General features: G+C 39.2%; 1 protein-coding gene across 2 annotated transcripts in view; it reads right to left on the bottom strand.

Annotated features, from left to right (window-relative positions):
- Nucleotides 1-25,069, bottom strand: part of RAB27A (RAB27A, member RAS oncogene family) — a 66,543-nt gene that overhangs the window by 38,719 nt on the left and 2,755 nt on the right. The window contains exon 2 of one of the 2 annotated variants that reach the window (XM_015596144.2): nucleotides 12,754-12,870. The exons of the other annotated variant lie outside the window; for it this stretch is intronic. The gene's annotated coding sequence lies outside the window, so the exon portion shown is untranslated. The remainder of the gene's footprint in view (nucleotides 1-12,753; nucleotides 12,871-25,069) is intronic. 2 annotated transcript variants of the gene reach the window in all.

The raw sequence follows: 25,069 nt of genomic DNA, 5'->3' as shown, positions 1-25,069 counted from the left end.
GTCAAAAGGCACAAATTCCCAGTTATAAAATGAGTCATCGGGATGTAATATATAGAATGGTGACTATTGTTAATATTGCTGTATTGCATATTTGAAAGTTGCTAAGAGAGTAAATCTCAAGTTCTCATCACAAAAAATAAATTCTGTAACTCCATGTGGCGATGGGTGTTAACCAGACTTATTGTGGTGATCATTTCACTATATATACAAATATTAAAACATAATGTTTTATACTTGAAACTATCACAATATTGTATGTTAATTATACCTCCATTTTTAAAATTTTTAAATAAAAATCAATTAAAATTTTTTATTTAAAAAGTTTTAAAAATTTTAAAAATACTGAAATAGGCTCAGAAAATAAAATCCATTTCTTGATGTTTTAACACCACTAAAACAGTTATACGAGGATTCTTAGCCTTTCCCATTGTCAATAGGCTTTAGACAACTAGTTATGGGTCTTTTTGGTCCTCCTCAGGTCTACTCTCTCCGTTAATATATCTATAATGTGTTGAACTGGTTCCTAAATATCATATTCTCTAATAGCTGAATCAAAAGGAAAGAAAAGGAAATTTACCTAATGGATAGAGTCTAATCAGATATACTTATTGATTCTCAGGAAATCTTTCCTTGTTTCACCTATTCAGCATGCAGTCTTAAAACAGACTGTTTGCATATCTATCAGCAGCTGTGTATAGAATGAGGTGTGCCTTGAGTTTACTTATTCAAAAGGACTGAGGAACTACAATATACTTGCAGCCATCCAGCCAATTTCTAAATCAGCCTCTCAGATCACAGTTGGCTTTTTTGTTATTGTTGATTTCTAATTTTATTGTATTTTAGTCAGTAAATGTGGTCTGCATAATATCAAATTTTGAGGGATTTGCTAAGATGAGTTAAGTTGTATTGGAATAAAAATTCTTACATTCAAATTAGTCATATACCAAATTTAGAGATCTCCAAATTATTCACTTATGCTGCTTTGCTGTTATTTGCTTCTGCCTTTAGGGTATACATGTTTGAAATTCTTATAAATGTTTCATTGAGAAGACTGATTTACACTAGCCTTTTCTCTTTTTCTTTCTTTTTTTTAAGGTTTAATGTGGATTTATGTGTCCACTCTTGTGAAAACATTTAAGGAAGCATATGTGAGTCACACTCAATAAATGACAGCAAGACTCTGGGACATCTGTTCAACACATATTTGCTTTCATTCTGTTAGGACAGTCAGTTGAGAAATAAAGAATGAACATAATATGTTATATCATAACATTTTATTATAGATCACTATAAAGATGATTTTATATTTGGGGACCTTCTTGTCTGACTTCTATAAATGAGAGCTATTCTAAGTTTGAGTTACTTCTTGTCCATAGCAGATCAATGTCTTCACAGCCAGCTGGATATTACTACATAGGGTCTCAGAAACCAATATAATGTCATTGCAGCAAACCTTACATTGCCTCAGAAAACTGCTCTGATCCAGCTGATTGCCCTTTTCTATAGCAAGTTTCTTTAAATGAACTCTAACATATGAAACGGATGAAAGTAGAATCATTCTGATGAAAGGAACGAAGGTAAGACCCCACCTCCAAGACCTGTGGACCCAACAAGGACCTAACAAGAGCCCAGCCGTACACATTTAGAAAACCAATGCAGAAAGCTCCACCTTCAATTATCTCTGAATCATCTCATTTGTCTTCAGCTTTGTAGCCAAACACGTCCTGTTTGCCTAAACACCTTAGACTGATGACTCATCTATAAGGTCTGCCAGGCTTTTTGACTCAGCAACTCCTAAAGATGCCATCTCTCAAATCTACTCCACTTACCACAACTTTAAAATTCTTCTCATCTGGGAGAGAAAATATGAAATGTACTGGCTGTGCCTGGTGAGAATTCCAAGAAGGGCTTACCTGGACCTTGAGAGAGAAAGTCTATAGGAAAGAGTCTTGGGAACAATGATCATTGGTCACTCATGGGGAAGGAAGGGTCTAAGACTGAAGAGTCCTGGGAAAATCTAGATCAAACTGGCCAGAAGTGAACCAAGAGACTGCAAAATCCCTTGGAAGAGGAAGCCAGCGTCCTTGAAAAGGGGAACTGTTGGGAAGATGTTTGTAACCAACAACATTGGTGATTCTTTTCTGCATCTAAATGGATAAACTGGGGCCATCAGAATATACATCCAGATTAGTCTTGATGGACTCAAGAGACTATGGTTGGGTGGAACCCTGAAAAGTCAAGACAGTCTTTGAAGAATATAATAAAATGTTGATACTGCAAACAGAATAATTGAGAATATATTATTTTGTGCTATGTTAGAGAACACTTTATACTAAAATCCCCTCCATTAACTTGATCTTTGTCTATGAATTTAGAAGAAATTGCTAGCATTGTATTTTATCCACGGAACCCCTTGTCACTGCTAATGGCTTTGTCATGAAGAATGTTTTACAGATGTACCTTGGCTTTGGAGATGGTGCAAGTTTGCTCCCAGAGAACCACAATAAAGCAAATTAAGCAATAAAGTGAGTCATGCAAATATTTTCGTTTCTCAGCGAATATAAAAGTTATGTTTACACTGTGGTCGATTTAATGTGCAAATGTGTTATGTCTAAAAAATATGCATACCCTAATTAAAAAAATATTTATTGTCATAAATTCTAATCATCATCTGAGCCTGTTGGAAAAATGATGCCAAGAGTCTTACTTGACACAGGGTTGCCATAATTCTTCAATTTGTAAAAGATGCAAATTTGTGAAGTGAGATAAAGTGAAGCACAATAAAACGAGGTATGCCTGTATATAAAAGCATTGCTACTTAAAACCATTAGAAAGTTACAGGAAAGGAGAAAAGAGCAACACCCTAGTGTTGCCTACCAGAGCAGGCAGCCTCACCTAAAGGTGCCATAGAACCAACTTTGAGCCACAAGGGAGTTAAATACAAATGAAAGCCCCAGACAGGCTGTCAAAGTTACGTCAAACTCAAACACCAACAAACTAAGAAGCAGTTCAAAAATGGGAGAGGTGGCTTATGGATTTGGGGGAGAAGGGTCTAGGAATTCAAGAGGAAAGCTAGTCATACAGACTGGGGAGGCCACTTAGCTCATCAGAGCCAGGAGGAACAATATCTAGAAAAGGTCCAAGTAGTTGTCACTTTATCAAAAGCCAGAGAGACTCTCTTAACTTCTAAATCAGGGCAATTTATTCCATCCACTTGCTTTTCCCTGTTTAGCCCATCCCATTTTCAAGGCTCTCCCTAATCTTCCAGCCAAGTTCCTTCACTAAGTTTCCTCCTCCTGCACTAAGCAGATGGACAGCCAAGCATTTAGGTTAGAACTTGGTCCCCCAAACCCATACCTTGTTTTTGTCATCAGCCAAGCCTGGGATAAGGGAACCTATGAGAATCAAGCTTCTCTTTCCTGAATGCATTTCTAAGAAAGATATTTAAAGATAGGAGTCTAAGAATATAGATGTTAAAGTGAGTGGGCACTCAGAAAGAATCTAGAGGTACTTGTTTAAAAAAGAGTGGATAAAAAAACTTCTATGTCGATTTATTAACACAAAATAAAGATTCTGTGTTCACAAAGAGACTATGAATTATTAAGAGAAGCCAAGAGTGTAAAGAAAGAGGAGCATAAAACACTTGAAAGGAACACCATAAATATGTAAGCATCCATGAGTTTAGAAGAAATTGATAAGCAACAACTTTAGGAATTTTGTTTGTGTTTGGAGGAAATTGAAGAAAAGCGATATTAAATAACTTTTTAATGAGGAGGAAATTAGATTCTATACATGAAAGAGGTGACTGTAAAGTAGTGGAAAAGGTCTTATAAGCTACACACAAACTCAATCTCATAATTCTATAGTCATAGTTTAATAAGTCCACTTTTTAAAGTATAAAGTTAACCTCCACATACCAACAAATTTGTTTGCCAGAGTTTGTAAGTTGAATGTTTTGACCTCAGGAATTATCTTTCCATTAAAAAAAGATGCTATCAATGATATCCTTTTTAAGTTAAACTTTCCCATATGTATTTGTACCTCACATAAAAATACAATCGCTATATAGCTATCAAGCACTGAAAATAAATTAAAACACCTACCAGTAAATTCCGATGATACTAATCAATTTTCCTAGAAATGAGAAATCATCTTAAAAATGCATAAATGAATATCCAAGTAAAGCTTTTACATATTTACATTTTAGAGTCTACTACATAGAATGTGATAGAGAAAATTATTCTGCATAGAAATTACAAGTTTTAATTTGAAATAATTTCCCTTAATTGCTGGTGCCTCTAAGCATTGAGATACACATTCCTTAAACTCCTCTAAAATAGTTCTACACTATTAACATTTCTGACACAGGAAGGAACAGTTTTAAAGTTCTACTTCTAATCTAAAAGGTATTAATCTTATGTTCTCTGGAGGAGGCAGCTCATAAAAGAACATGTGTACACTTCTATTAAGAAATTGGACATTTTCCACATGCATTCTAGCAGAAAAGGTTTTACTCTTTTGTTTAGATACAAAATGTTTATGAACTCAGAAAATGTAGTGTGATCTGGGGCATGTGGTCTGTCAGTGGACTTTTGTGACCCTTTCGGGAAAAGGTGGAATTGGAAATATAGTTTAGTTGTCAAAGTATTAGAATTTCTAAAGCATCTCACTGTTGTATAGGGTAAATGCACAAGAATCTGTGAAATGGGGCAGTACCAGAAAATCCATGGAGTTGGTCATCACAAGACACTTCTGAGAACAGTTGACACATATAATTAACTGGGTTCCCTTCACTTCTGACCACAAGTGGTTCTGGGTTCAGGGCAGAGGTCCTACTGATGGCCATAGTAAATAAGAGGGAAGGGAATTTGTTTCAATGAAAACATCCTAACCTATTTATTTTCCTTTTCTCACAGCCTCAGTAATTAACAGAATGATCACAAACTAAGCTAAATTATCTTTCCATTACCCACCCCACTCACACCCTGTCCTTATGAGCCACATCCTACTCTGGATATTCCTTTAACCAATATCTTCTCAATATGTCTGAGCGCTTTACCTTGCTTAATTTGTATGCTACTTCTGACGATTCCCCTCCCATCTCATGAGTGTGTCTCATTTGTCCAGCAGACTTGTTTATTTCCTGAAGACTGTCTTTCTGTGTGTTGCTTCTCCACGACAGGACTGACAACAGGCCAGCTGTCACTCGACTGCTAATTGTGTCAACCATTTGGCTTTCTCCAAACACCTCTTCCTTCCCCTGGTTCCCTCTGTTCCCTGCTGATTTCATTCAGCAGTGACTCAAAATTCGTTTTGGGGGTTCCAGTGACAGCTGCTCTTTTTTTGTGTGAATTAAATTATATTTTCATTCAACTCAACTGTATTTGATAAGCAACTTCTATGTGCCCAGCACTGTGCTGGCAACTATGAAGGGCATGAAAGAAATATGTGACCTAACACTCCTCTCAAGAAGTTGGTAATTGGGATGAGGATACAAAATGAACTCATTTTCAACACAAGACAAGTAAGATAAGATAATTAGGTTGCAAAATGTCTGGTACACCATGTCGACCCCCTAGCGCAGGACATCAAAAGTGAAATGGGCTTGAAGTCAGAACATTTGAACTCTGCTACTTACTTCCTAGCTGTGTGAACTACGGCAAGTCATGTAACCTCTCCCAGCCTGTTTCTGCAATATGGAAATATTTATCTAGCAAGATTATCGGAAGGAATCAAGGATACACTATGTGAATGCATTTTATAAACTATAAACTTCTGGGTACATGTAAGATGGTGGTTTTATAAGACAAAAAGCACCCTGGGAGAAGAGAAAGAAGGAGTTATCTGACCAAGACTTCAAGCAGGAACCAAGGCCTGAGTTAAGCATTTTCAAAGTCAGGAAGGATTTAGCTAGATAGTGAGTATTAGGAAAGGTAGTATGTTCAGTGCAAGAGCATGTTTTGACTTCAATTTAACAAATATTGAGAAGCCTTGTTAACTACTTCAGAGCCTACAAAAGTGAATAAGATATCATTCTTACCTTCAAAATTTACAGTCAGAGGGACACAGGAGAAATACACAACTATAAACTCAAGGGAATGCTTACGAAGTAATGTGGCAAGTTGAAGAGGGCTGGATGACAACATGTCAGACTGTGGAGTTCTAGCTCCAGCTCTCCTACCATCTGTGTGTGATCCAACGTGGGTGACCACTCCTCTCCAGGCCTTGTTTTTTCGAACATGAAATCAGAGATTTGAACTCAATGGTCTCTTCACTACACAAACATTCTATGCTGTATGATTCTAGGTTAAAAATCTTGAGTAGCTGTGAGAAAGTTAAATGGGGTAAAGGTGGCAGCTTACTCTGTATCACCTCTCATTCCTTAAAGCCTAGACAAGGGCAGCAGCAGTGGGAATGAGACAAAGGGACCAAAGAGACATTAATTTAAAAATAACAGAATGCATTGCCACACTGGGTCAAAGAGGAAGCATCAAAAGAAATAACTCCAAAGAATGAAGCTGGGTGTCCAGGATAGCACAATGGTGTTACAGACAGAAATGGGACATTTAAAGTGGGGGAAAGGGAGAAAGTTGGGGTGGACATAAGATTTTTAAGGATGGATATCATATTTTTGAAAGAGAGAGAGAATGAGATTAGATTAGAACAGGTTGAGTGTTAGGGGTAAGGAGTCACAGAAATGCTTGAAAACCATCCCTATTCCCTATTGTCTCATATTTATCTCAGTCCTTGGAACAGAGGCAGAGGGGCCAATAGTAAAAGGTCGAAAAGGAAAGCCAAGAATGTACAAACCACAGAACAGGGAACATGTAAGACCAAGGATCACAGCAGGCTGTTCTCAACCAAACCAAATTACACAGAACATGATACACGGTCCCTGCTGTTCTGATGAAATTTCATTTGTAGACATCATTCCTCTGTCATAAGATACTTATCTGGTAGTACGTAAAAGGACAATGTCAGCAAAGACAAATGGATGTCACTTTGCTTCCACAACATTCTCTCCTTTGGGGAGCCTTTATTAAGGCAGCTACTCAGATTCAAATCCTAGACTTTGCTCATCATCATACACCACCCACCTGACTACAAGTTAATGAAAATACATACTGGCCAGGTGTAATATCTTCCTTTGGCCTCTTTGTCTCTCTCACTTGGCTTGAAATAGTTACCACTTTTATCACTGATGTTAAGAAATGACATGCCAAAACCTTCTGTAATTATTTAATGCCTGTGGGTTTTCAGAGAAGAATTAGCTTAACTAAACCACATCCCCCATGTTTTTGCTCTCTTTTAAAATAATAATGCTATAAATATGCACGTGTGTGTCTCCAGATGCATGCCAGGAAGAGTTTCTCCAGGAAATTTCTTCTCAACCTTTTCCACACTATTTGTATGACAAACTGGGGAAAATGTTCATGATCAAGGGCAACACATCTGGGGGCTCCAGCAATGCCAGGCCCTACCCACCCACACTGAGAGAAGAGGGGTTCAGTATCTCCATACATCTGAACTATTTCAGGGCATATCATAGAAGCAGCTCTGCTCTGGAGTAAACACAAAAAGTGAAATTCCTGGGGTATAGGTATATGCAGGTTCAATAGCACAAGATAACGCCAAACTGTTGTCCAGTATAGTTATTTGACATTCTCAACTTCACATCTCCAACAACATTTGGTGTTTGTTGTCAGACTTCTCAAAATGGTAACACATTGCGATCCAAATTAGCATTTCTCTGATTGTTAATATGGTTGAGCATCTTCTTTAAATTTTTTGGCCATTCAATTTCGTCTTATGGAAAAGCACATTCATGTTTTTCCCTATGTTTATATTGGGTTGTCTTTTTCTTATGGACATGTAGAAAAGAGTTCTTATATATTCCTGATACTAGTCCTTTGTCAGTTATAGACATTGCAAATATCTTCTTCCTGTTTTTGGTTCATCTCTCCACTTTTTAAATGGCTCAGTTTTCAAGTAGTCAAATCTATCAGTCTGTTCTTTTATAGTTATTTCTATTTATATCATGTTGAAAAATGCTTTCCCTAACATGATAAAGATATTCTTCTACATTATTTTCTAAAGGTGCTGCCTTTCACATTTAAGTCTTTTATCCATTAGTAATTTTTTATGGTGTATATAGGCATCCAATGTCACTGTTTTCTCCTGAAGGATACTTAACTGTCATAGCATCATTTATTGAAAAAAAATTGTCCTTTCCCTAGTGATTCAACATATATGAGCAGATCCATTTCAGGGCTCTCTTTTCTGTTCTTTTGGTCATTTTCACTACCCCTGGGCCAGGGTCACAAGGCCTTCATTACTATGACTTTATGATACAACTTTCTGTCTGGGAGAACCAGTCCCCTCCACCTACTGTGGACATTCTTGACCTTTCACACTCTCATCTAAGTTCCTCAGAAACCTTATGGAGACTTTAATTGGGATTGCATTAAATCTATAGCTCAAATTGAGAAGACAGACGTATTGAAGATATTGAATCTGCCTATCCACATACAAGTATATCACTCCATTTATTTACATATTTTCAATGCCTTTAAAAATTTTGCCAATAAATAATCTTCATAAAGTGCTTACACATCTTGAGACTTATTGATACTTAATATTTTTGTCACTATGTAAGTGACATCATATATATATATCTTCTATTTATTACTTAGCCACTAATTCTAATGATTTATTAAACTGAAAATATTACATTTTGTTTTTCCCTTTCCAGTATTGAACAGACAGTTCACAGGATGATGTGGTAAAGGACTTCACACCATAAGTCAAATAAGCATCACCCTTCAAAGAGAACAGAAACTATGAACAAAATGATCATTGATGTCAATCTGATGAAAGGCGCAACTGATTTTTGATGGGATTAGGTAGGACTGTCTGACATTAAAGCACAATGGTCTAAACTCAGACCAGGCTTAGAGACATGAGAAGGAAGCAAGTGCTGGGTGACTGACTGGGAGGGTGAGAGTGAGGGGCGGGGTGGGGGTGGGGGTGCGGGTGAGGGTGCGGGTATTTGTACTTGCAAAGGAATAAGATGGAAAAGGTTATGATGCATTAAGGGGACCTAGCAAATGGATGTGGCTAAAGTGTGCACAGGGGCAGGAGAGGATGTGTCCAAATAGAGACTGAAAAGATGGGCGTTTGGGACCTAGGCCTACAAGGACTCTACCGTGGCACTAACATGTTTGCCTGTTACCCTCTGGGCAGTGGAAAGCCACTGCAGACTTTTATAAAGGAGAGGAACACAAGGTTTGTGCCTGAGGAAGATCTTTCTGGCAGCCACGTGGAGACTAGGAATACAAGAGGATCAGGAGGCTACAGGGAGAGATGGTGCGTGAATTGTGTCAGTGACAGTGGGGATGAAGAGCATGGGATTAATTCGAGACATATTTAGGAGGTAGAAAAATCAGAATAACTTCTTAACCAACCGGTCTAGGAGTTAAAGATATCCCAAACTTTTAGTTTGATAACTGAATAAATGGTATTATCATTAAGTAAGAGAGAAAAAGGTGGTTTGAGATGATTATAACTAACATTTACTGAGTACTTTTCTAAGCCCTTTAAAATAGTAACTCATTTGATCCTCACAACAACCCTGTGAGCTAATTTACAGATAAGAAAACTGATGCACAGGAAAGTTAAGTAAGTTCTCTAAGCTCGCACAGACAATAAAAGGCAGAGCCAAGATTTGAACCCAGACACACTCTCAACTACATCATACTGTATGGTACATGACCAATTAAATGTCCCTCGCATCTCAGAGATATCCAGGAAGTTAGGTTTAATTGGCATTTGGAAAACTGCACAAGGGCTCAAAAGAAAAATAAGGGCTAACAATATGGATTTTAGAATCATCAACATAGTTGATTTTCTGAGGTCAAGGGAGAGATAAGATGGCCTTTTAGAGAGAAGAGAGAGCTAAAATGGAAGGAGCAGCAAGAGAGAGCCAAGGAGGATATGAGGACGAGATTTTTCAGACAACTGTCAGTCCACAGGCTGGGTCAGTCACCACAGCACAGAGGTGAGAGCTTAAAGTGGTCTGGGCTTTCTCCTTGTGAAGAAAGGAGATTCACTTAATATTTGCTGAATGATTAATCTCTTACTCGTAGCTAAAGGATTCCTGAGCAGATTACATCAGAGAGAAGACACAACTAATCGAGCACGAAATGGAGAAAACAGGAAAACAAACAAATGAACAAACAAAAAATTCGGAGCTCTCAGCTCTGGGATGATTTGCATGTGTTTGAGTAAAGCAGCTCCTGCTTCCAGGGAAGCAGTAGCAATGCAAGTTCATCTCTCAAGCAGCACCTTCATCTCATTCATCACCCCCCTACTCTCCAATCCCCACTGAATCCAGCCTCTGCTCTGCCCAGAGAGCCAGGCCCCCACTATGTTACAGCAACACCAGGAGTGTAGAAGAAAGCAGGAAGGTGCCCTTTTGCAAAGACAGCACAAAAGAATGATAGCTTCCGCAAAGATTAGCTTTTGTTTTTAATGAGCATGTTACTTGACTCATCAGCTACCACGTATACTATACTCTGAGCTCCAGCTCCAAACAAACAAAATTCAGGAGGAAGAAGGAAAGAGTAGCAAAAGATGGGCAGATGTCTCAGGAAGATTTAATCCTAAAAAGAGAAAACAGAGACTGAGGGAAGTGGTAAGTAAGCATTTCCTTTTTGAGAACTCAGGTACTGAAAGTCTAGAGAGGGCAGAAGCTGAAAGAGCAGCAGAGGCAGCCCTGGGCTCCAGGATGTGCTAACGTATGCAGGTCCTAGTTGCCATGGTGCATCCTGCTGGCCGGCAGGGTTTCATCAGCATTCTCTTTCTGCCACAGTTCCTGTGGGCAGCAGCAGCAGCAAGAAAGAAGAAAAATTGTTTTTTCTTCTTTTTTGAACTGCTGGGTCACTGAACACTATATCTAGAAAGAGCAAGAAAAAATGGTAAGAGAAAGCAGCCAAGATGAGGGTAAACCCCTTTGGGATGCATTAAATGCAACCTGGGCATTCTATGGGGTATAATGGCCTCATGAATAAACACTCCTCCCCAAAGCGTTTTTTTTTTTTTTTGTACCTATAATCCAAGAACCCTGACAGAGAAGAGAATGTCACCCTTTTATGAGACTATTTCTCACAGTGACATCTGATAATGGGATTCTGAGTTCACTTCTAGATAAAAAGCATGAACCTGTGGCAAAGAAAACAAAATGACGTGTTGGTCAGCACACTGCCTTGGCTCTGACACTGAGAAGACTTTAGCACTTCTCAGCCGCCGTTTCTTCACCTGTGAAATGAGGAGGCTGGACTAGATGAGTGTTAAGGGTCCTTCCAATCCTTTCTTATCTCGAAGGTGTTCGAGAGAAAGAGAGGCCTTCCAGGTGCCTTGCAAAGGATACCAGGCTGCCCATGAGGCAGGACTATGATTGTGTCCCTAGGGACACCCGACTGTGAAAGTGGCCACAGCATGATGGAAGAGATAAGTAAACACACACACACACACACACGCAGCAAGTTACGTCCAGTCACCTGCTCTAACCAATGGTAGTGGGCAGAGACCATGTCCCATTCATCTTCATACGTTCAACATCCAGTAGAGTCTAGACACTCGGCTTGATAAATGTTTATTGAAAGCACCAGGAGGCAAATCTTTAAAATGTAATATAATGAAATCTTTCTGACTTATCTGTTCTGAGTCGAACTGTGTGGCCCCCAAATTCATATGTTGAAGTCCCAACACCCAGTACCTCAGAATGTGGCCTTATTTGGAGAGAGGGCCTGTAGAGAGATAATCAAGTAGGTGGACCCTAATCCAATATGACTGGTGTTCTTATGAGAAGAAGAAATCTGGACACACACGCATAAAGAGAAGAGGATACAAAGAAACACAGGAAAAGACAACCATCTACAAGCCAAGAAAGGAGGTCTGGAACTGATCCTTCCTTCATAGCCCTAAGGAGCCAACCCTGCCGACACCTTGATCTCAAGGTTCTAGCCTCTAGAACTGTGAGACAACAAATTTCTGTTGTTTAAGCCACGCAGGGTGTATGTAGTACTTCGTTATAGCAGCCCTAGAAAATGAGCCGTACATATTCAAAAGAAAGAATTGTATAATGAAATGAAATGTTCCATCAGACTCATCACCCAGATTTTCCACTCCTGCATACTGTCACTCATCAGTCCTAAAATATACAGATCTTTCCTTACATAACCACAATGCCATTACCAAACCTAACAAAATTAATTTAAAGGCAAACTTAATTCATAGGAGAAATACGCCTTATACTTAAACACATATGTAACATAAAGCTTTCCTCCATTAAAGCTATTCATAATATTAACAACAAAAATCCCAATAAGCTTGAATTTTTGTGAATAAGATCTTCAGGATGACAAGACTCTTCGAGTAATTTAATTTCTTAATCAGCTGTTGTTCAACAAATTATATAAGAATAAAAACCAGTTACTTTATTAAAGTACAGAAAAGGAAGAAAAAATGCAGTCAGTATTCATACCCACTCTCTGGTAATAGAAAATGTACTTTTCACACTTAACCCAAGAAATTTAGCAGACGTCTTGAAGTATTTGGTTTAAAAACACACTAATATGTGCAACGGCATTCTATGTTAAATTGCATGTACTTTAAGTGCCTGAAAGTAGCAGAACCCGAAACCTCTACTAAAAAAGAGAGAGAGAGAGAGAAAAGATAAATACAAAACCATACCTTGACAAAGTACAAACTGTTGGTTGTTTTTCTAAGCCTTCAAGACTGGACCTCTCAGCACTTCAACAATTAGACAACTTCCAATCACATGTCCTCTTCAAAAAGGGTACTTTTTGTCTAATGCAAAGAGAAATGTTAAAGTCAGAATAGCCAACTTGCAAAGGTTTTTCAAAAGAGTCTTTTGAAAAGCAGTTTGCTTCATCAACTTTCAAAATCAGGCATCTCTATAAAAACCCACAATCCAGCTAATTAGTCTCAGCTGTTTGTCATATGGTCTGCAGACCAGTCAAGTGATTTTACCCTTTCAAGCTTACTGAAACCTAATTTGACTGGCCTCTCAGACAGAAGGCGCCTGCCTGTATTAACCTCTTCTAGGGTAAGACTGGGACTTCAAAGCTTTCCTTTTCCCCAATCAAAAAAATTGAACATTTGTTGAGAAAACAACTTTAAAAGTATCTCATTCTCAAGCCCTTCAGAGGTCATACATTTGCAAATACAATGCCTGAACCAAACAAACAATAAAGGACAACAAATGAAAGTGGCAGAAGAGATGGGGCTAGATGACTTACCCAGAATTCTCACTCCTGACCTCCAGACCCATAAGTAAAACTGTCTGAAGGAGGAAAGGGACACCCAGATAGCTTGTTAGCATCTCGAATTCAACATGTCTGGTCCTCAACTTACCTCCTTTACTCTCACCTCCACTTCTCTCCTTGTGTCTTGATTAATGCAGTCCCAACACACACACCCAGCCAGAAATCTGATGCTCCACACAGACTCCTCCCTCTTTTCCCCTCCTACTTCCAACCGACCATCAAGTTCTAGGAATCTTTGCTCCTCTTGCTTTTATTCCAAGTTTTTATTATTTTTTATCTGAATGGCTACAACCAATCACTTATGGATTTTCTGGCCCCCAACCTGGCCTTGCCACTGAGCCACCCTTCACACTGTACCCCGAGTGATCTTTGCAAAAGGTAAAAAGGGGTCCATCACTCTCCTCTGTAAAACCTGCCAATGGCTCCCCGCAACTTCCACGATGAAATCCTTACTCCTTAAGCTTCTGCCTTCAGTATTGCATACCGCTCCCTGTCTCCTCCTGCCTCCTCCTTACCTCCTCCCTGCAGCCACCAGAACTATTTATAATTCTCTAACCAATGGTTTTCAAAATATGAAATTAGCATCATCAGTATCATGTAGAGATTTGTTAGTATTGCACATTCTTGGGCCCACCCAGGCCTACTGAATCAGAAATTCTAAAGATGGGCACAGCAGTCTGTATTTTAATGAGCCTCCAGGTGATTCTGATATGTGCTAAAGTGAAAACCACTACTCTGAATCCACCAAGCTCTATTCACCAAGAGATTCAGCCCTTTGGCTCCTTATTCTGAGGAGCAATGCTAAGTTAGATGCCCCTTCTCTGTGCTTACTCTTTCTTTGACCTGGTCAACCCCGTATGATAAATATCCAATTTATTTCTTGTTGATTGGTGAATATTTTGAAGATAGGAATTGTGTCTTATTTGATTCACTCATCCTACAACCAGTTGTTGAACACTTACCTGTCACTGAGATAGATGCTGGACATAAAAAACCTTTGCCTCTAGGAGAAGACGCCCTCTCACTTTAGCAGCAAAAAGCATGACTGAAGACTCAGCCTATCCAGTCTACAAAATCTCATCACCAAAATCCCATCACCAACCTCGAGAACTGTGGGCAACTAAAAAAGCCCGAACATAACCAGTCTGACACAAAATTTTTGTTTCACATTTCATACTGGCTCAGATGTACAGACAAGAGTTTATAAAGGGAGAAAGGGTGCATTTTCATAAAAACTTATATACCTTTTATCTCGTGGCAACCTCTAGAATTTGGAGAATAACTTAGTAGGGGAATGTACCAAGATTTTAAAACCCCAGATTAAAATTCATTAGAGTCAACTTAGTCTACAGTAGAAGTCGAGTAAGTTTCACATTAGTACTTCTCAACCTTCAATGTGCATAGAACTCTTCTAGGGATTTTGCTAAAATGCTAATTCTGATTCAATTATGTCTGGCTGGGGCCCAGGATTCTGCATTTCTAACAAGCACTCAGGCAATGCCCTGGTAATACTGATGCTCCTAGTCCTATAACTACACTCTGAGCAGCAAGTAAAATCTAGACCACCCCATTTTCCACAAAACTATCAGTCTTCCCAGTAGAGCAACAAAACCTTTTTTTGACTCCCTTGCCTTGAAAGGTTTCTAAAACATCTTTCAGACTTCAGGATATAGATGGCTTACGAAGCACACACATTTTGCTCTGCTACTTCCCCAAATCTCACTAATATCACAATAAAGGGAATTTTATTTCTTTTAGACGTAAACTCACCAGGACAGAGAGAAAACAAGTGAAAATAGGAGCAACAAAATATTGGAAGCTAGAAGGTAGATGGACAAGAGGTAACCAATTAGCAGACCAGCAAAGCTGACACCTTATCTGCCAATAGGGAAAACCAAGAATCAACTCATCACAGAATCTCCAGAAAAGCTCAGGCTTTCAGAGCCAAAAACACCTCTGGAGGTGAAAGAGGGTAAAGTTGGGGCTAAAAATGGTGAGAGTCTGCTTAGATCCCAGCCTTATGACTCCTCCAGCTCTGGAAGAAGTCAAAGGTTTATTCTCTGGAGAGAGTAACACTCTGAGGGCCAAACTCTTGGAGGCCCTCGGAGGCAAACCAATGGAGACACTTCAGTGGAGACAGGGGCAGACCACATAATAAATATGTCAGTGAGACGCTACATAATAAATACTGAGATACTTCCACCCCCCCACCTACATGCTAACTTCTAGAATGCACACATTCTCCACAGCAGGTGTTCAAATGATATCGTCTCTGCGTAACCTTCCTAACCCAGAAGGAAAAGCCTAAAGATAAAAAAGGAGCCCACAACATACTGATCCAACTAAAAACTATGATGTACTGTTGGGAGAAGGAGGGAATAGAAATGGTATACATGTGTGGCAGGAGCAGGCGGAGAAATAAGCTAAAATTCTCTTCTTCCACAGTCAAATGTCAATAGATAATTCCTAAAGCCGAAAAATTGACCAAAGAAATGGACATATGACATTTAGAGACAAGATCAACTACCAGCAAGAGTCAACTAACTGCAAGAATTGAAAGCGGATGACTCTGGGGAGGAGGAAATGAGTTGGGGGGAGGGGACTCTGTTTATTTTGTTTTTTGTTTGTTTGTTTTGCAACAAGCCTTTTTTTGGACATAGATACGTAGATCTATGTTCACGTATAACATTGATAAAATTTTAAAAATTAATAAATACAAAATAAAACGGAATGCCTGTGCTTTAATTTTTTTTTTTCTCAAATGATTCAGGGCATCACAATAAACATCACTCACTCGCTGTGCTACATGTTCAGGATCTAGGACCGACACTGAAACAGGATGTTAAGAGCCTGGGCTCTGGAGACAGGCTTTGAACCTGACTTTACCACTCTCTGGCTGTGTGACCTTCAGCAAGTTACTTAATCCTACTATGCCTCAATTTCCTCATCTGCGGAACAGGACTATTTTGTAATAATTTGATTATGTAATACCTAAAAAGTGCGTAAAAGAGTGTTTGGAACATACTAAGTGTTCAATAATAGCTCTTCTTATTAAGGTATATTGCCCCTGTCTCTGTATTGATTTCATCTTTCATTAGTTTATATTTCATTCTCCCTGCCCACACCTTTGCTGTCAGTCAGCTGTTTCTCACCATAGAAATCACACCTTTTTAAAATCATCCCTTCCCCGTTCCAATGTGCAGTTTCTAACTGACAAGGCACTTGGAAACCAAATAACCAAGCTTATTAAAACTGTGTGTAAAATAGAGGAAAATGGGTACCAAGAAATGTTCTGAAGGGCTCTCTGTGAGGCCAATCAGCAAGTTTCAATATTATGAACCATCTGTCAGACAGTTCAGAACACACTGGGCTTACTTCCTAACTATAACTGTCCCTCAGTAGCTGGGTGGCACTCAGGTTACCAACCATCCCAGTTTACCCTGGACTGTCTCAGTTTCAGCACTGGAAGTTCTGCATCCCTGGAGACCCCAGTCCCAGCACTGGAAAAGTTACTCAATCCTTTCGAGCCTGTTAATATCATCTATAAAATGAAGGAAAATATCTACTTTGAAAGTCTGTTGAGGATTAAATGAGAGAAGTTTGTATAATTCCTAATACATAGTAAGTTCTCAATAATTGGAAGCTTTAACTACTGTACTCACTTATTGTCAAATCTAACATCAGTGGCAAAACAAATTATTCTTAGAAACCTAACCTGTACCTTGGTTATTTTCTTACTGGCAAAAATAATTTGCCTTACATACAGAGAATCCCAGAAAGCTGAAATGTTTGCTTTCATAAATTTCCTTCCACCCTTGTCCACTATTTATTTCAGGAACCAAGACATATTAAAAGAATTTAATATTTCAACATTGCTGACTTCTCCTCCGGGCAAAAGCCTGGTAGAGTTCCACCATCTTTTGATACACTCATATTTTTTACATGATGGAAATGTTATAGTATTTATGTCAGTAGCTACTTTTAAATGTTTGGACAGAAATCAGCAAGCTACTTCATGAAGGACATCAACTATCATACTTGAGATTCTTTTTAAATTTGTATCTTACTTTTTTCCTTCATGATGGCACCAAATCATTGTCTCCTAATGGAATGACAACTAATTCAGTAAATATGTCAATTCTACTCCTGATAAAGGCTCTTATTATAGAACAAATGAAACATCTTTGCTGATCTCAAAGGCTGAAGTAACTCAGTACTGGAGAGATATTCATTACAGCCTGGAAAAAATTGCTCACATCTGTGCACCCCACCAACTCAAGGGTGAAGTTGCTATAAGAAAAGTTGCACAATTTGGGGTAGAGAACAAAAAGGATCACAAGTTACTCAAAGCCAAAACATGGCCTGGGATCTAAGAGGCAGCAGAGTGAGCATAAACAGCCAGGCATACGAGAGATGTCTCTGTGCGGGCTCTCAAGCTCACTCCTCCCTTGTTCATATTTCTTCTGCCAAAGTCCCCATCCAGCGCCCAAGGCCTGTGAGCATGAAACACTGAAGAACCACAGAACCTCAGAGGAACCTTGAGGGGCAATAACTGAGTAAAGAGTGAGTGGTTTCAGGACAGAATTTCTCTGAGTCTGGTCTGATGCCACTGGCAGCTGGATCACCTGATGAAAATCTGAAGTCCTAGGTTCCACCTGAATTAGGATCTCTGAGAGGGGGCCCAGGGCATTGGCCTTTATAATAAGCTTCCCAGGGGATCCCTGGTTGTATATAATAAGGTTTGAGAGCAGCTGCTCTAGGAAGAAAACAGCTTCAGGACAGAATTTCTCTGAGTCTGGTCTGATGCCACTGGCAGCTGGATCACCTGATGAAAATCTGAAGTCCTAGGTTCCACCTGAATTAGGATCTCTGAGAGGGGGCCCAGGGCATTGGCCTTTATAATAAGCTTCCCAGGGGATCCCTGGTTGTATATAATAAGGTTTGAGAGCAGCTGCTCTAGGAAGAAAACAGCAAAATGTACAACTATAGCTGGGCAAATAATCTGTAGAAAAGACTATATCTAACTTCTATTAGCTGCAGTTTCCAAATCTGTAAAGGAGAGGTGATAATACCTACATAGCAGGATGGTTGTAAGAATTAAATGAGATAATAAGCAATAGCCTCAAGCATGGTGCTTCACACACACTTCAAATTAAGTATCAATCCATTCCCCTCTCCTTTCTTGTGTATGGCATTCTAATGAAGATTTATAACTATAGTCCCTGGTTTGAATAAATGTCACCAAGGAAAGCAGATGGCTGGCTTAAGTTAAGGCCTCGATGTTAATGAGTCACCAACTAAAAAGCCGAGGCCAGCAGTTCTAACTAATGGTTGGCTTGTAAACTGTCCCTGTGAACAGTGGTTCTCAAGCTTCACCGTATATCAGAATCATCTGGATGGCTTTAAAATAGACTGTGGGCCCCAAACACCAACACTAGCTAGAAACTCGGTAGAAATGCAGATGCCCACCCCAGACATACTGAGTCTAAAACCCTGTAGACTGAAGTCCTAGGTTTCACTTGAATTAGGATCTCTGAGAGGGGGCCCAGGACATTGGCCTTTATAATAAGCTTCCTCCTACAGTCTAAAACCCTGTAGACTCAGTATGTCTGGGGTGGGCATCTGCATTTCTACCGAGTTTCTAGATAGCATTGATGTTGTTGGTTCCAGAACTACAATTTGATCATCACTCTACAGCCCCAAGATCTGAAAGCTAATTGATCTGACACCTGGTAATAAAAAACAAAAACTATGCTGTATGCATTTCCTGTTTGACACCAGACTGGTTAGTGACGTGTAAATAAAGAAAAAAAGTAATAAACCAACAACTTCCGAGTCTGTGCTGCTCTGTTCCAAAGAATCTTTCTTACTGTTTTATGAAGAGCACAGAGAGAAGACAGGGTGGGTCGAGTGCCAGCTGCCTGCTCACTAGATATGTGGCTCTGAGTGAGGTACATAATCTCTTTGAGCCTCAGTTTATTCACCTGGGAACAGAGATGGGCTCAGTCATGGGTTCCTAAACCTGGTTGTTCAATGTCAATCACCATAGCAGCATTTTAAATAAAACATGGATTCCCCAGACCTAACACAAAACCTGAAAAATTAGAATCTCCAAAGGAGAGACTGAAAAATATGTTTTGTTTTGTTTTGTTTTGTTTTGTTTTGCGGGTATGCTTTAAATAAAATCTCCCTATGCAATTTTCCTGGACAGCCAGTTTTGAGGAGCAATTACCATAGTGATCTTTCAGGCCTCTTCCAACATTAGAGCTCTTCGATCTTTTTGATTTCTAAGTCCCTGTGCCCTGAGTCTGTACTTAGCAAGTAGCTTTCTTTTATATCTGCTTCCCATGGAGTTTTTTTCTACAGGAAGCCAGTACCTTAGTCCTCAAAGCAAAGAATCTAGTCGCTTAACAGTTCCATTTCTCATATGTCAATAAACTGACATTCTGGTTTTAGTTTAAAAAATAAAGTCCAACGTGTAGGACACAACAGGAACTAAATAGGACTGAATTTGTCAAGCAATCTTCTCTAACACCAACATTTACTTACTTACTCTGTCAGTCATACATTATTTAGCATTCATCATGAGCCAGGCATCATTCTAGGTGCTAAGCATATAGTAGTTCACAAAACAGAAAGCCCCTGCCCTCACAGAGAGAACATTTTAGTGAGAAGAGACAGACAATAAATAAGTGAACAGAAAAGTAAAATAATTTCCAATAGTAATAAGTGCTGTGAAGACAATAACACAATAATAGGATAGAGAGTGACTTGAGGCTCTTTTCCACAGAGTGATCAGGGAAGGCCTCTCTCAGGGGGTGACATTTGAAATTAAATCTGAATGAACCAAGGGACCAGCCAGCTAAAGATCTGGAGATAAAGCATTGAGAAAGAGTTAAGGGCAAGCACAAAGGCTCTGAAGAAGTAATGAGCTTGGCATTTCCAAGGAGCAGAAAGGAAGTAGATGAGGCTGGATGATGGAGGCACAGGGATGAGCAGAGGTCTTGGAGGCCAGCAGGGCTCAGATCGCAGGGCCCCTCATAGACCATATTTAGAAAATTTGGATATTATATCAACTGCAGTATGAAGTGACTAGGGAACTTTAACCAGAAGAAGCATATGATCTGATTTATACTTTTTAAAGATCACTGGCTTTGTGTGAGGAATGGACTGGGAGGAGGCAAGCACATGACAGGGGCAAGAATGAGACCAGAAAAGCAGCAATACAAGCAAGAAATGATGGCCTTTAACTGGTAGCTGGCACGTAGCCATAGCAGGCACGAGATATTTCTGGACTTTAATGTAGGTGAAAATCATAATACACTTGTTTTACTGCCAGTGATATTTCAGAAGGGTTCAAAGAAGAGACACTAGTTGTTAGTAAAGTCCCATCTGAAAGTCACTTCCTTTGAACAACAAAACAACACGATTTTGGATTACTCATCTTACAACTGGTTAAAATCAAGAAATATTAGCATAGGGGCACAGAAATAACATGATGGGGAGCCAGGAGACAATCTTCTAGAACCTTTTCTGCTATCAATTATCCATGGTTTCTAAGGTGCGACCAGCCCTTAAGTTACGTGATACTGTAAGTGTAATCAATGAGGATTCCTAACCTGGGTGGGAAATGGATTGATAACTCGGGGTAGGGGTTTTTTGTCGTTGACTTTTAACCTCCCAGAGAGGCAGGAAACAGGGTATTAATGAAGAAACTGTGCAGTTCCTTGGGAGACTCTAGCATCTGAGGCACCTCTGGCACAAGGGCGTGGTGGCCAGCGGGATCTTTGAAAAGTGGACACTCCTGGTCAGCCAGGAGCTCACCATGCCAAAGTACTGCGAGCTCAGGTCTCCGAGGCATTTATGGACAAAGCCACAACACTCTCTGTGGTCTTTCCAGCAGGCTTCCACCTATGCTGAATCACACGACAGACAGGCTCTGCAGCCATGGCTCTCACTTTCTATTGACGGGCTGTCCCCACAAAATCCATTCCTCTCATATGGCCAACCCGGCCCCTCCACGAGGACATCACTCTGTGATCCCTGAGGGCAGTGGTCCTCAGGCCTGGGCCATACTCCATATTTAATGACTTAGAACTGAGGTAAGAAAAGGGTTAGAAAGACAACAGTGGTGGAGTTAGGCTTAGGAAACTATCTGATGGAGAGAATATGTAACTCAGGAAACTGCAGGCCAGAGAGATTCAGTGATCTGTTTAATGCAAGGTATCTCAGCCTTGGCACCACTGACATTTTTGACAGTATAATCTTTTGTTGTGACAAGCTGTCCTGTGCACTGTGAGATGTTTAGCAGCATCCCTGGCCTCTGCCCACTAAATGCCAGTTGTGACAACCAAAAATGTCTGCAGACATTGCCAAATGTCCCCCAGGTAGGAAGGGGCCAAAATCAGCCACGGTTGAGAACCACTGGTGTAATACCACAGTTAATTATCAGCAGTAGTAGAGACTAAAAACTAGCCCTGTCAGCTCCTCCACAATCAAGCAAGAGCTCAGGAATACAGGGCTGAGTCACTCCCTGAGGAAATACTACTTCAAGGTCCTCAGTGCCCTAGGAGAGCAGGGGTGATGAAGAGTTGGCCTTGTGCATTATGACAGAAGCTCAGCCAGGAACAGCCAGAAGCTTGTTTGGACACATTTGGTCTCCAGTATCTGAGTGGAAGACAATACCTTATCTTTTCAAGGGCTGCTAAACCTTTTCACTCACGATTGCAATCGCTCCTTTGCAGTGGTAAGATTCATTATAAAAAGTAATCACACATTACAAGAAACAAAGAAATCCTGACTGCAACCATGGATTATGTTAAAAAATTCTTAGGTATCTCAAGTGAACATTGAAATCATGACCTATTTCTGTGTCTCATTCTTTCCACATTATGAGTAGTTCAGAAAGAATAAAAATACTTCAGCATCAGCTTTAGTTAGCTGATTGAGACCCTGTCTTTGCTTTTAATAATCCGGATACATGGGAGATACGTAACTAGATGGTTACCCACATAAGATTTGATCAGCTGCCCAGAGCAGGTGGGATCAGAGCAGAATAGATGAACTGCAGTTTATAAGAACAAACAGATTTTTTAGTCTCTTGGCAACTAACTTTATTATTATGCTTTGATCTGGCAACTGGTAAGGCTTTATATGAATTAATCAACAAAGCTATGAAAAAATAAGATTAGGGGTTCTGAAATATGGTATTCTAGTGGCAGTCAGAGGATGCATATTCATTTTCAAGGCTGCTTTCCTAAACAGGCACAAATGTTTTTTTAAATAATGATAAAATAACCCAGTGTTTTATAAGGACACATCTCTAAAGGACAAGTCACATACACCTATCTACTGACATTGGTCCTTACCACATATCTTCCACATTTGTTCTACCAAAATACAAAGGGATGATGCATTTCATAGCGGTAGGCCACACAAAGCACACAGGCTTTCAATAAAACAATACTTGGCTATTGTGGAATTACTCTTAGTAAGTCCACTTTAATCAGAGCATCTTACAAAAACTCAAAAGGGACAAAAATGTTAATAAGATCTTAAAAGGAATAAAAACACATCGAACTACAGGCTTTTGGCATCATCACAGGGAATACAACCAAATGGTGGCTTTCAACAGTTATGTGGCCCTCAGAAAGAAAGCCAAGGGTGTCTCAAGAGAATGGCTTTGCCCACCACATAGTAGATCTGGGGACTGAAGGACAGCATGATAACAGAATGATCATGGGAGGGTGGCAACCAAAGCAATTAAGGGTCAACACAAAAACATAAGTGACTTATATACGATCGCTGAAGGAAAGACATGCAGCAGACCGACTGCTGCACATCGAGTTCCAGTTCTGGCTCTCTCACTAACTGTGTGATCTTACAAAGCGACTTAATGTTTCTGGATGTGAATTTCCTTAACTACAAAAATCTAGAGCAAAACTAAACCTTCACCAGCTTCCTTCTAGTTCTAATACTCTTTGAGTTTATAAGTCCTCTCCTTCCTTAAGATGGACACAAGTGCAGTAACCAAAGTGAGCCGTCACTCAGTAGTTCTTTGAACATTATCATGATCAATGCATTTCCTGTGCATAAACATGGGTTTACCAGAATAGGGTTACAGATTAAATATGAGACACAAATTTGCCTTTCATAAAAACAAAAAAAAATTTTAGTATAAGTATATCCCAAATATTACACGGAACATATTGATAGTAAAAATTATTCATTGTTTAGTTAAAATGAAAATTTTTTGACTAAATCTTGCACCCTATCTCTGACCCCACATTGAAAGTTCAATTTTAAAAATCAAAACTCTGATTCCATACATGTGGGTGGTTCTAAGAGTGGCTGAGGCACTAAATGGGAGACCTTCTCAAGAGTAGTGCATATAGTGGCAAAAAAACAAACAAACAAACAAAAAAACAGGAAAAGGGGAATAACTTTCAACATTCCTCTTGAGTAAGTGGGGCATGAACTTTTACTTAACAGTAAAATGAGTGCCAGTAGACCTCAATCATACAAGAAAAAGAATGTTGTATGTCCTTTGTACTGTATGAGTAGACAGGAGGCCAAAGCAAGCTGAACGCTCACTGCTCCACACATCTCACCCCACAGACATAAAGTTAATTACAAGCCCTTTATCTCTTCCTCCAACTCAGTGCTCATGTCTGCTCGCAAGGTAATCAGCTTAAGGGAAACCAGATCATAAACTCCAGCTTCCTGGCCAAAAGGCAGAGGAATAAATACGGTGCAAGCAAAAACTGCACAAGGCATAAAAAGCAAAGACAGCAAAAGGGAAAATTTTCTTTCTTCAGAAGGTGCTCTGTTTTAACAATGGCAAGACAATCTTGCTTTTTAGGGACTCACACTTTTTTTTTTTTAATTTCAGCTTTATCGAGGTATAAATGACAGAAAATTGTAAGATGTTTAAAGTGTACATAATGGGGATTTAACATACATGCACATTGTGAAAGGATTCCCTTCATCTAGTTAATTAGGGGATCACGATTTAAACATGCAAGCCCTGTTTCATTTTTGAGGAGGTATCAAACCTATCATAATTTATTAAGGATCTATATTAATATATATATTTCTCATATGTATGTAAAAAAAATCTTTTTTCATATGTTGCTGTGAAGATATAAATAGGGCACATTCCAAGAAAGGTTAAATAACAATGGAAGGCAGATTCAATTTTAAAAATAACACAGAAGATTAATTACCATACACTATAAGCCAATTAATTCAATTCTCACTAGGAAAGGGCAGTAGAAAGCCCCACTCAGCTGTAGCCAATACTGCTCTATCAGCAGCATCAGAATGAGGTGGGCTAAAGCAAGTACTTGCAGCTATTGGCTAAGAAAAATTAAATGTATACACCACAAGTTTCCAATGATAAAAATAAATCCAGGTTTATTCATTAACTTACTGGTACATTCAGCAAGAGTTTATTGAACACTTCTTTTGCATAAGATGCCTGCAGTAGAAAACTCAAAAATGAGCTAAAGTCATGCTTTGCCTCCAGATATTACAACCTAGTCATGGAAATAAAGATATATACATAAACAGTTGACAGTCTAAAGTAGTCATGTAATTAAATGTCAAAATGAATGTCCGAGTTGGAATTTTAGTTGGATGCCAGAGAAAGATAAATTCACTGCAATACAAAGTATTCATCAAGAAATTAATTTCCATTTTCTTGAATTTCGAAGGAATTT

The sequence above is a fragment of the Pteropus alecto genome, unplaced genomic scaffold, assembly GCF_000325575.1.
Source record: "Pteropus alecto unplaced genomic scaffold, ASM32557v1 scaffold86, whole genome shotgun sequence".
NCBI lineage: Eukaryota > Metazoa > Chordata > Mammalia > Chiroptera > Pteropodidae > Pteropus > Pteropus alecto.
Note: the sequence above shows the minus strand (reverse complement) of the source record. Positions and strands in the feature narration are given on the sequence as shown.